Below are 13433 nucleotides of genomic sequence, written 5' to 3' on the forward strand. Positions count from 1 at the left end.
GTATCGTATCCGAAGGTGCTCTAGGAACAGAAGATGGTGAGGGTTGTGGATGCGTTGGTTCAGGAATCGAGTTGGTGAAGGGAGGCGGATGCGGAAAGCGAGGTGGAATGCATGTCTTTCCAGGATTTCAAGGGAATTATAGAACTTAGGTGAGGCAGTGATCCACGCAGCGTTAGCGTAGGTTAGGATTGGGCATATGAGAAATTTATAGGTGAGGATAATGGTAGAAGATGTGAACACCAGACGCGGCCTGTTAGTAGTTTTAGTTGGTTTTGTGCTTAAGTTGGATGGTCAGGAGATGTGAATCCCATGTTAGTTTTCTGGCGAGAGTAAGTCCTAAATACTTTTTTTGTGATAGTCAGAGCGGTGAGTTATTTGTAGATGGAGAGGTGGAAATCTGAACGACGGGGACGCCGATTGGTGCCAACAAAGACATGTCTTCCAAGAAGTGTAGGATATTCAAACTTGTTTACGTATGAGTCACGACGCGACTGCAGATTTCAAATTACTACTCAGCCGCGATATTACTGCGCTTGGCTGCTATAAGAAACATTCGATGATGTTACAGTAAGCAAGTACAGGGGTGACTAAGGAAAACCCTCCGTAGTGTTAATGCTTTCATATCCGTTCTGCATATACCAGCAACACCAATTACGCGCTGACTCACGATAGGAAGACCAAGGCGCTCTCACTCCCAGATGCAATAAAATTCTGGTGGATTAATAAATGTATTGAAGAATTATTCGCAAATATGGGTGTCTGCTCAGCTGTGAACGGCACTAACCATTGCAAAAATGGTTTTCTCGTGTTCGTATTACCAGGTGCCCCTGTACGAAGAAAAAGATGGGCCAAAAATTGCCCCAGAGACAACTGAAAACCAGCATCTGGTGCTCAACATGAAAACTTCTTCCTCCAGTCGGAAACTATATTGAAGTAATTCGCCTCAAAATTTTTCGATTCCTGAGACTTTGTCGCAATTGGCAAAGTTGAGAGGAATTATTAATATACTTTATTTATACACCTTTATCATAAAAATAAACACACACATTGAATATTACTTACCCTCATTTCTGTTATAGGTACCGTGATATGAGTGATAATTGAGATATTTTTATAGCGGATTGTTTGTTGTCAGGGAACTTGCACAGGTAACATAACCTTGAAAAAATAAAATTTTGAACACAGCTCAACAAGCAACAAATTTTCTGTCTTATTTTTGTGTTAATAGTAACACATTTAATAACAGCATGAATTATAGATAAACAAAAGTACCTATTTATGACTCAAAGTAAACACCACATTTGCAAGTGCCTGTATACGGGCAAAAACTAATAAATAGGCACAGGTTTTTATTGCATAAGCTCCGCATTTGAAGATATTGGTACCGTGTTCTTAACTCATTACGTTCAATATTTACAAAGTACCACGCAAGTTCGTAGCCTACATTTCTATAGCCGTGTAATATTACATTTCAATATCTCTGTTATATGAAAAGGGCATTCGAAATGTCTGTGTGCACATTAATATCTGTTCGATAAAATTCATACATGCAATATAAAATATTTTATAAGTAATATTGTACCAAATTGCGTGAATATGTTAATCACACACAATGTAAGCATTGCCGAATGCTCAGAGTTGCGGAAAACATGGCGGACGATTCAATTTGTTATACAGGAGCTCTATTTCAGCCACTTACGTCAGCGGTGGAAAGATACGCGACAGCCTAAAGCCAGTTCCACTCTATCTACAACGATCAAAATTATCAGTGCGCTTTTTTAAAGTGGTAACTAAGACTTTGTCCGATGAGGTTATGTAACGTCCCTTTATTGCTTGTTACTATAGGGTTGCAGCCATCAAACTATTTTCAAAGATCCTAAAATACATTACAGAAAATTAAAAGTCATTTTACACTGTTATACATGAGTTAAAGACCAGTTAACTGCATTTTTAAAAGTAAAGAAAAGAATCATCATGAAAGTCATCCCTGTGACTTACGAAGTTCGAAGATTATTTCCCTTTTATTTGAATACCTCATTGGTTTCTGCTGCTTCCAGTTGTTAGTATGTATCTGCAGATGGTTGGCACTGTAGCAATAACTTACGGCTTATTGGAAATGTCTGCAACAGAGGCACTATAATGGTACTTCGCTTATAGGTGTTAATAGCTGTTGCTGTTGCTGGTTTGCGGTGTAGTTTAAATTTGTTCTCGCGCGTCACTTTAATTACTGCGTGAGCCATGGGTCGGCGTTTAATAGCCCGGACCTCTGCACCAAAGCTGTGGTCTAGAATCCATTGCTTCGCTTTGCCTTCCCACTACTAGTTTAACAGATTATGAAGAGCTCCCGTTCACGGATCACCTCGAGAATTTTTTGTAGCTTTTTACCTCAACAGCCTAACGCCAAAGAAGTCATTAATCCGTGTACAAATCACATTTTCTTTCTACCTTTCACTACGTGCGTGATATTTAGAGTACTATCCTGACGTAGATGATTGTCAGTGTAGAGATTATTGCTGTAACTAGAGTCTTCCACAACACGATATGCCTCATGTAGTTGTCTGAATCTTTCCATGTTAAAACATATCATGAATTAATGTCAATATTTCCTGTGGCTCGAAGACTTCTGAAGTAGTAGGACTCAGTACATTGCAGTCGACGGAGAGTGTTCGTCAGAGACAAGGGTACCGTCAGGAGTGCCACAGGGAAGTGTGATGGGACCGGTCTTATTCCCTATGTACACGAATCACGAATGATCTGACGGACAGGGTGTGCAGCAATCTGCGGCTGTTTGCTGATGACGCTGTGGTTTACGGCCACGTGTTGTCGTTGAGTGGCAGTAGGAGGAGACACGATGACTTTGACAAACTTTCTAGCTGGTGTGATGAATGGAAACTTGCTCTAAATGTAGAAAGACTGAAGTTAATGCAAATGAGTAAGAAAAAGAATCCTGAAATGTTCAGCTACACCATTAGTAGTGTGATGCTTGACACAGACACGTCGATTCAATATCTAGGCGTAAAGTTTTACAGTGATATGAAATGGAACGTACACGTAAAGACGGTAGTAGGGAAGGGGGAAGGTTGAACTCGGTTTCTTGGAGGATTTTTAAGGAAATATGCTTCATCTGTAAAGGACACCACGTATAGAACACTAGCTTGATCCGTTCTTGAGTACTACTTGAGTGTTTGGGATCCCCACCAGGGACGGAAGGAAGACTTTGAATCAATTCGGAGCCTAGATGCTGGATTTCTTACTAAAGATTCGATCGACACGTGAGTATTATGGAGATGCTTGGTGAACTAAAATGATTCTGTGTAAGGATCACGAAGATAAAATAATGGAAATTAGGTCTCCCACACAGTACCTGCCAGGGTAGCTGAGAGCGCTAACGCGCAGCTTCCTGTACTTGGGTAGGCGTGCCGGCCCCCAGATCGAATCCACTCGGGGGAGTAACTACGAGGGCCGGTGTGCTGGCCAGCCAGGATGTGGTTTTTAGGTGGTTTCTCACATCCCACTAGGTGAATACCAGGCTGGTCCCCACGTTCCGCCTCAGTTACACGACTCGCAGATATTTGTGACACGTTCGCACTGTTCCATGAATTACACTAGATGCAGGCATTTGGGGTACACACATTCCGTCCTAGGAGGGTGCGGTGTGGTGACAGGAAGGGCATCTGGCCACCCCTTAAAAATTAATACGCCAAATCCAGTTAACCATAATAACATCACTAGTCAGAATGACGTCAAATTGCAACGGAACATTATCGGAGAAGCGGGAAAAGCGTCTGGCAGAAGAAAAAAAATAATGTGAAAATTGATCAATAGATGGCGCTGTATGTGTCAGAATATGTAAACGAAAACAACTGTCATGCGCACGACCCATTGAAGTTGGTATAAACACGCCAGGTACACAGCTTTTGCTCCTTTCTCGTCTGCGACGTTCGCCATGGCAGTCTTAATGTGGGATCAAGCTCTGCTTGTAAAGCTGTACTACAAGAATGATGAATGTGTACACGTCGCTCTGCAGAAGTTCCGGACACTGAGGGTTTGAAAAAAGGCGTTGGTCCGATGATTGCCGTGGGTCTCGAGAAATTCGAAAAGATGGGGTCTTTTGGAGTGCAACTTGGTAGAGGGAGGAAACGAATTGATTCGACGTCAGTGGAAACAGTGGCCACAGCAGTGCAGGAGGACACGAGTGGTGGTGTGCAAAAGTAGTGCATGGAGAATTACACGAACATTGGGCATACCCGTGAACACGGTGCGTAAAATCCTTTGCTATCCATTCAAAATTATCCATGTGCACGAGTTCCTTCCTGTTGACCTGCGAGCAAAGAGAGACCTTTGATTTAGAATTTCTTGCTCGCATTGAAGTAGACAATGATTGGCCGTGGAAGATTCTGTGGGCAGACGAAGCACACTTCTATGTGACAGAATATGTCAATATTCAAAATTGTCGAATGTGGGCAGCGGAAAATCCACACGCAATTCAGCCAGTACCACTTCATCCTGAAAAGGTCACTGTGTGATGCGGGTTTACGGCATTATTTATCATAGGGCCATATTTTTTTGGAGGAGATAGATGCTTCAGGTCCTTTTACCTGTACCGTCACTGGTCAGCGCTATGAGTGTCTTTTGTACAACCACGTCATTCCAGCTCTCCAACAGTGTGGATGTGTGGATGGGATCATTTTTGTGCAAGCTGGGGCACCTCTGCACATTGCAAATCCAGTTAAGCAGCTGCTGAAGCACCATTTCGGAAATACTAGAATTATCAGCCGCCATTTTCCTACAGCCTGGCCGTCCCGATTATATGATCTTCATCCGTGTGACTTCTGGCTGTGGGGCTATCTGAAAGATGTTGTGTTCAGTGTTCCGATTGCAAACTTAGCTGCACTGAAGGGACGCATTGCGCAACACATCTGAACGTGACCCCGGAAACACTTCGATCAGTTGTGGAACATGCTGTTTCTCGATTTCAACTTGTTGCAGGAAAGGATGGACAGCGTATTAAATATGTTTTGTGAAAGTCACGCGGAAATCAATAATCCGATTTGATTTTGATGCATTTTATGCGGTTTTTGGCCTCAAAATAATTAAAAACCAATTTTTCCCATCCGATGTGATATGACCTCGACGTGGTGAATGGGCTTACGTAACAAACTGTATCACACCTGTACATCCATGCACAGTGGGTAACACAGTTTGTTTAACGTCAAACGTACACCTTATTCATTGTTGTATGATTCATTTGTCATTTGTAGTCGACCACTATTAAATTATGATGCTTACAGCGCCATCTATTGCGTCATTTTGTAACTATTGATTTTTCTTCTGCCATACGTTTTTCCCCTTCTCCGATAATATCCCGTTGCAATTTGACGTCATTCTGACCAGTGGAGTTATTTGTACAGCGGTTTGAAAGTTTAATTATAATCACCCTGTATATGTAGTCGCTGCCTCAAAAAAGCGGCGTCAAAACCATAGAGAACTATAGAAGCACTCTTATAAACAGAAAATACGTAATTTACTTTCAGACCTGAATTGTTTTCTTAACAATTCAAAAACGGCTCTGAGCACTATGGGACTTAACATCTGTGGTCATCAGTCCCCTAGAACTTAGAACTACTTAAACCTAACTAACCTAAGGACATCACACACATCCATGACCGAGGCAGGATTCGAACCTGCGACCGTAGCAGTCGCGCGGTTCCGGACTGGGCGCCTAGAACCGTCTTAACAATTACACAGAGAAATTGAAGTTACACTCTGATATATAAAATCGTTATTTACCAGAACTTTTAAACTTAATGTGAATACTTGTGTACCCACTGAATAAAGCATTCATTTATTCATTTACTGGACAGAAGCTCTGCAAAATGTTCAGAAACAAAGAAGTTTTTTCATAAATTCAGGTAATTTATATCTAAATTTTAAATATTGTCGGTTTTAATTAGTCAATGCTTAACACTAAGTGTAATGAATTATTGGAGCACTGTAAAATTGCAGTAGTTGCGGAAGTTGTGCTATTAAAGCATTTCAAGGGAGACACTGATATCTCTCCATATGGCTATATCTGAGATCAAAACTCTTAAAAACTCGTGCTTTAATATAGCATTTAATTTTATCACGGTAAAAGGAATGACATTTGTTCTAACAAGTTAATAGGCAAAAGCGTATTACTAAGGGCTGTACTGAATTTGCTGGATTCGAATTTCACACATGTGTGTCACTGTAAATTTGTATGGAACCAAAGAACATAATAATATTACTTAATTTAATTCCGTGATGTTAATTCATATACTTCTATTGTACAAATTAATGGTAAAAGCACAAACTTCTTGTACAGTATATTCTTAGGATAGTGTTTCATTCTTACAGAAGGGATTTCATCGTTACGTGTTAGTCTAGTTGTTCTTACCTGATTACAACTGCTCATTCAAGTAACAACGATCTCTTCGTTAACTGCTGATCAGTGGGGCGACAAGTATGTCTTACTAAAACCTGTTGAAACTTGAGACATTCCGCTTTACGACAGCCAGGCGTCTGTTCCCATTGCATGATGTGTTCATTTTGTTTATCGACAATTTCTGCTCGTTACAATCAAGAAATCACGAACTCGGATGAACTGCTCTCAGATTTATTCAAAATGCTTCAACGGCTTTTAAATGTTCGCACAGCCACTGTGGTGTACGGGGTCGCCAGACTACTTAACTTCACTCACCAATACAATTATCATTATCCGTTTGGGGTTCGTACCCCTAATGTTTAAACCACATTGGTTGTCCTCCTGCAAAGATAACGTTTACAAATTGCGCCGGTAATCTAACACACAAATTGTTAATTAGTCGTACTTATATATTTTTTTAATATTTGCAGCCATTGCTTCTCAGTTGCAATTTCAGTTATGTTTATGACGTACTCGTAGATCAAACCAAATAGTATTCGACTTTTGCAACTGAACGTTTGTTTTCTTTCCAACCAAACATGTTCCACTTATACGTATTAGGCACCATTATTTGTCCATAAAATAAACGATAGCTTAAAAATTATTTTTATTTTACAGTACAACAGTGGTTAGTTTTATCGAGAGGATAAACATACATGGTCTAGTCAGATGATGAGACAACCGCCTATGCTCCAAGTCAACGTTTAATGATCACTCACAGAGGGCAGATAGCAGTGCTAGCAGTGGAGGGAAGACAAAGCATGTTGGGCAGACGCGAATAACAGTACAGACGTTGTCGTCATGCGGAAATGAAACTATTTGTCTGACGTCGACTTTTGGTGATCATTGGCTTTCGGGCCAAGGGTGGAAGCATTTCTGAAACGGCTAAGTTTGTCAACTGTTCGCATGCCGCCGTGGTTAATACTCATATATACAATCCACTGCAAAATGGCTTTACCCCCCCCCCCCCAATGATGACTCCACCCACCCCAAAAAGAAGCTCCGCCCTCCCCCTAAAGCAGGGGACGTCATCTGCGTCATCTGCATTGTCACCATCGTACTCCAAAACATCCAACCCTTCCAACGCCCCCACACCTTTTCCCAAATCGCCCTTGCTGCCCGTTCCGTCTTCCACCTCACCACCTATGCCACCTACTCCCACAATCAGGCCTACTTCATCTTCACCCCCCTCACCATCCTCGTCTAAATCTCCCCTACCATGGTGCAACAACATTACAGTATCCTTTACCGTAATATCCGCTCCCTGCCCACCCACAAACTCCTCTTCCTCCACACCCTCCATCGACACCACGTGGATGCTTTCATCCTAAATGAAACCTTCCTTCAACCCCATTCCTCTGTCTCCACAGGTCCTTACACCCTGCAGTGCACCGATAACCCATACCCCTTGGCGAGCGGCGATGTTGCTGTCAGCCACCTCAAGCATCTCCCTGTTTGGCCCCATCCTCTCCTCAACAATCCTGCCGAGCATATCACCCTCAGCCTCTTCTTCCCCACCCTTACCGCCACCTGTGCCACCATCTACATCCGCCTTCATACGCCCGTCCCGTACGATTTCCTGGCCCACATTGACCGCACCTTCTCCACTTACATGACTGCTGCAGACCTCAATATCCACAGCCATGCTCCTGCCACACTCCAGTGGTGGCATCAGTTTACCACCTCCCTCTAGGGAGACCTGGTACCCCTCGCCGATCACACCCGACCCGAATCCAACACCACTCCCGACGTGATCCTAGCCTCTCCCAACCTCCTTGGGCGCGTCACTGCAGATGTCCTTGACCTAATTGGCAGTGGCCATGCTCCCGTCCTCCTCACTCTCTCTGATGGTCGCCATCCCCACCCCATTCATCACCCAGACATTTCTCCTAAACTTGTCCACAACTGCCCCCGTGCCAACTGGGATGCCTACTGGGACTCCATATGCACCCAGGTCGAACGCCACGACCCTACCCTCCACTCTCCCAAAGACATCTCCCGAACTGATGCCTTTCTCCATTGGACCTTTTCTGACGCTGTCACCATCCATATCCCTACCAAAGCCATCCATCCTCACCGCCTGTCCCTGCCTCCTTCGCGAATCCCATTGCCTTTACCAATCCTTCCTCGGCACTTGTGACTGGGACACACTCATTGGCAATTACGACGACTCATCGGCAAAACGCTTACTGCAAAGAAACGCCGTGCCTGGCGACAGACATGCACACAACTCAGCACCACACTCCCGATACACTCTTTTAAGTACTGGTCTTTTTTCCACTGCCTTATTGGGAACCGCCCTACCCCACAGTACCCTCTCCTTCTTGATGACAACCCCTTTGCTGACAACCTCAGTAAGGCCAACCACTTTGCCTCCTACCAATCTGACGTCTTTTCCATTCCAGATGATCCCCAATTTGATTATTCCCTCTTCCCCAATGTGATTGAACATGTGGATATCTCCACTCCTCCCCTTCCTCCCAGCTTCCAGTACTTGTTCCACACACCACCATCAGGACTTAACACTCCCATCACTACACGGGACATCAGCCTCACACTCCGCACTAAATGCAACCCTGCTCCTGGCCACGACTGTGTTATCTCCCACCATCTCAAACACTGCCCTCCCTCCTTCCTTGGAGTCCTTGCCGCCCTCTACAACGTAACCCTTGTCACTGGCTTCTACCCTGACCTGCGGTAAACCTCCCATATCCTGACGTTCTCCAAACCCAACAGGTCTCCATCTGATGCTTCTTCCTATCGCCCTATATGTCTCACCACAGTGTTCACCATCTCTTGGAATCCATCTGTACCTGGCACATCCACCACCACCTCCACCGACACCACCTCCTCCCCAACACCCAATGTGGCTTTCGACATTCCTTCTCTGCCAATGACCAACTCCTCCATCTCACTCATCTCCTCTCCCTCCAGCTTAACTCCCAGCGCTCCGCCATTTTTGTCTCCCTAGACATTTAAAAGGACTATGACCGTTTATGGCATCCCAGTCTCCTGTTTCAACTCCAGACCCTTCCTATCAACTATGTATGTCTGATTGCCTCCTTGCTCTCCCCCACCCCACCTACGTTACCATCCATAACGCCGATTCCCACACCTTCTAACTCTTCCCAGGTGTGCCCAGAGCTCTGGCCTCTCCCCTCTCCTCTACCTCCTGTACACGGCAGATATGCCCCAACCCTCCACCCCCCTCCCCCGCCCTCCAGTCCACCTCCTGCAGTATGCCGATGACACCGCCTTCCAGAATCACCTTGACCTTCTTGCCACATGCTGTAATCAGTGGCTCCTCAAAATCAATCCTTCCAAGACCCAGGCAATCATCGTACGTCGTACCACTCGCTCCTTCCGGCTCCTTGATTTTCCGCTTACCATCTGCTCTCGTCCTGCCCGCCTCTCCCTCACCCTCACCTACCTTGGACTCACCATTGACCGTCACCTCACCTGGATCCCTCATCTCTGCTCTATCCAATCCAAAGCCCACAACTACCTCCATCTCCTTAAACTCCTCTCTGGCCAGAAATGGGGGTTTAACCCCTGTACCATCCTCCACACCTACAAATCCTTAATCCGTCCCATCTTCTGTTATTCCAGTCCCACCTGGATATCCGCCCCACCTCCCCACCTGCCACTGTGGCTCCTCTACAGTACTGTCTTAAGAGTGTGTTCAGTGTTGTGCGTCCCCTGTCATGGTTGCGAATGGTCGCCATACTGTCGCTAGGTGTATTTTTAAACTGTTGTGAACAGAAACCAGACTGTCGCCATATTTTTTAATTGTGCCTCTCTATTTACTATGTGTTTTAATGAGCATCACAGACCCTTTGTTTTTACATTCTCTTCACAATTTTTCGCCTTGTTCCAGTTTTAATCAGTCGCCGTTATATCGTCTGTTTTTATTTTTATGATATCTCCTAATTTTGTATATAACTTTTCTGTAGGCTGCAGAGCGGCATATTACGCTGCTGCCAACCCGCCCCCACCCCTCCCCCCTCTGAGGGGCAATCGAAATCCAATAAAGGAAAAAAAATGGCGTTACCCAAAACCGGCACCGAGGCAACTGTAGTGCAACTATAGATGATAGGGGTGAACGACGGCTGCGGAAATGGGTACGGGCAAATAGACGTGCAAGTGTTGAGCAACTAACCCTCCGAATGAACCAAGAGGTTACCAACAGTGTCTGCTCAATGACTGTTCAGCGAACGTTTCTGCCTATGGTCCTCCACAGAAGGCTCCTGGTTCCTGCATCCACACTGACTGGTGTTCATCGACGACGAAGGCTGAAATTAGCGCGCCAATACCACAACTGGGCGCCCATTCAGTGGCTATCGGTGGCCTTTTCAGATGAATCACGGTTTATGCTCCATCGGACAGATGACTATTGGCTTGTACAGTGTGAAACCTCTGAAAGCTAACGCGCTACAAAAATTGCCGGAACGATCCGGTCCGGCGGAGGAATGTTTTCATGGAATTTTCTGGGTAAACACGTCATTCTGGAAGTCGCAATGGATCAACACAAGAATGCAACTATTCTTAGGGGCCATGTGCACCCCTACATGGAATTTGTTTTTCCTTGGCACAATTGCATCTCCCAGCAGCACAATGTCACAAAACTCGTAGTGTACTTGCGTGATTCTAATACAATAGCACAAGGATGAGTTTAACGTACTCCTCTGCCACAAGTCTCCCCTGATTCAAACCCAGTCGAGAATCCGTGGGATCACCGCGATCGGGCTGTTTGAACCATGGACGCTCATCCGAGGAACCTAGCGCAGCTTGCCACGACGCCGGATTCGCCGTGGCTCCATGTCCCTTTAGGCACTTTCTGGAATCTCATTGACACTCTTCCTGAACGTCTCGCAGCGATCCGAGCTGTAAAAGGTGACTGGACAATGTAATTCAAATACTTATTTTTTTCCCCACTAGGTCGTCATCTCCAACTCCTACCCTAACTATGTGAAATTTGCTATAATATCTTGTGCTTATTGCGAAAGATTCCGTGTTTAAACGTCACTGGAATAACTCGTTTAACTGTTTTTCATTTGAAATATCCTTGTCGATTAACAACCTTGACTAACCTATAGCGGAGTACCGCGTCTGCCATTTTCAGCGTAGAATTATAGGTCCTTGCTTCAAAGTTTACATCACTAAACTTGTTATCACAGAAGCACGGAATGACTGATGCTTGAAAAAATTGCAGCAGCAATGACTGACATCAGTCCAATCACTAGACTACAGAGATGAACGCAACAAATAGGAAGAAATGTAACGGTAACATCGGCTCAGTTGTGATTTAAGCGAGTGGTAGGCTCCGCTTCATTGATAAGGTAATAGGAAACTTTTTCTACAGTAAAAATTGATACTTGAATACTGGTCAAGTGCATGAGACTTACACCAGATTTACAGGTGACTTTGAGTGTTTACCATGAAGGACTGTGCGAAAGGTTATAAGTGTGACTGACCAGGGACAAGTGTAACAGCAATGTTGAAACAACTGTATCTGCAAAAACTAAAAGAAACGCCAAATATCTCGCGAAAACCAGCTGAGTAAACTTAAAAACCATCTTTCAGGGCAGAAACTACGAATATTCTTCATTCCATCCCCCTGCCCCCTTCGCACCGATCCCCCACAGATTGTGCCGATAAAATAGCAATTCGTACAGCTGTCAGTCTTCGGACGCAGCAACGAGTAGACACCTTAAAACATGGTAAAATAAAACATATCCCATCCGGCTCACTTAATAGTGATTCGTACAGCTGTCAGTCTTCGGACGCAGCAACGAGTAGACACCTTAAAACATGGTAAAATAAAACATATCCCATCCGGCTCACTTAATAGTGATTCGCAGAGCATGCAGATAATAAATGAGCAACTAACTTTAACAATAAATGGTTTCTGTAAAAAAAATGCAACAATATTTTAAAAGAAAAACGCCATTATAATATTAGTTACAACAACGCCACAGTTACTGCAGAAGATGTTTTCAACAATGATGACGTGTTATAAATAGAAAACTATTGTGTCGCCTCTGAGATTTAGTTAAGATTTTAGTCAGGCTCAAATATATGCTTCCTATTACAATGCTGAACATTGGGACGTCGTAGGTTTCTCATCATGATTTGAAGGCAACTCCGGTTATTTACGTGCTTTCTAAGTAGTATTCATGTTCGAAGATACTCGTCCTAAAAAACACAATACCTTTAACCACTTGCATTCATAAATAAGTTAATGGATGTTCTTGATCCTCAAAATTACATGAGCAATGTTTGTAACATAAGCACTAAAATACGACATGTTTATGTCGCAAAACTTAACACAGCGAGGCAGAAACAGAGAATTCCAAAAAACCGACTGAGGGCTGTGGATAAGCACAGACCTGAGCGGGGCATGTCATCGACAGTGCCCGTCTCTATGTATCTCCTCCATGTCCAAACAACATCGCTTTCGTTCACTCCGAGACGCCTGGAATTTCCCTTGTTAAGAGCCCTTCCTGGCACAAAGTAACAATGCGGACGCAATCGAACCGTTGTGTTGACCGTCTAGGCATGGTTGAACTACAGACAACACGAGCCGTGTACCTCCTTCCTGGTGGAATGACTAACTGATAGGCTGTAGGACCTCCTCCGTCTAATAGACACTGCTCATGCGTCGTTGTTTACATCTTTGGGAGGATTTAGTGAAATCTCTGAACAGTCAAAGGGACTGTATCTGTGAAACAATATCCACAGTCAACGTCTATCTTCAGGGGTTCTGGGAACTGGGATGACGCCAAATTTTTTTGATCTTGAGTACAGTATGCGCAACTGCTCCCTATACTGTGAATTAAGCAGTTCAGCATTTCTGAAAAAAAGGTGTTATTTGTAACTAAACAATAGTCCATGCCATTCTACATCTACATCTACATTTATACTCCGCAAGCCACCCAACGGTGTGTGGCGGAGGGCACTTTACGTGCCACTGTCATTACCGCCCTTT

This window comes from Schistocerca serialis, chromosome 3 (assembly GCF_023864345.2).
Source record: "Schistocerca serialis cubense isolate TAMUIC-IGC-003099 chromosome 3, iqSchSeri2.2, whole genome shotgun sequence".
NCBI lineage: Eukaryota > Metazoa > Arthropoda > Insecta > Orthoptera > Acrididae > Schistocerca > Schistocerca serialis.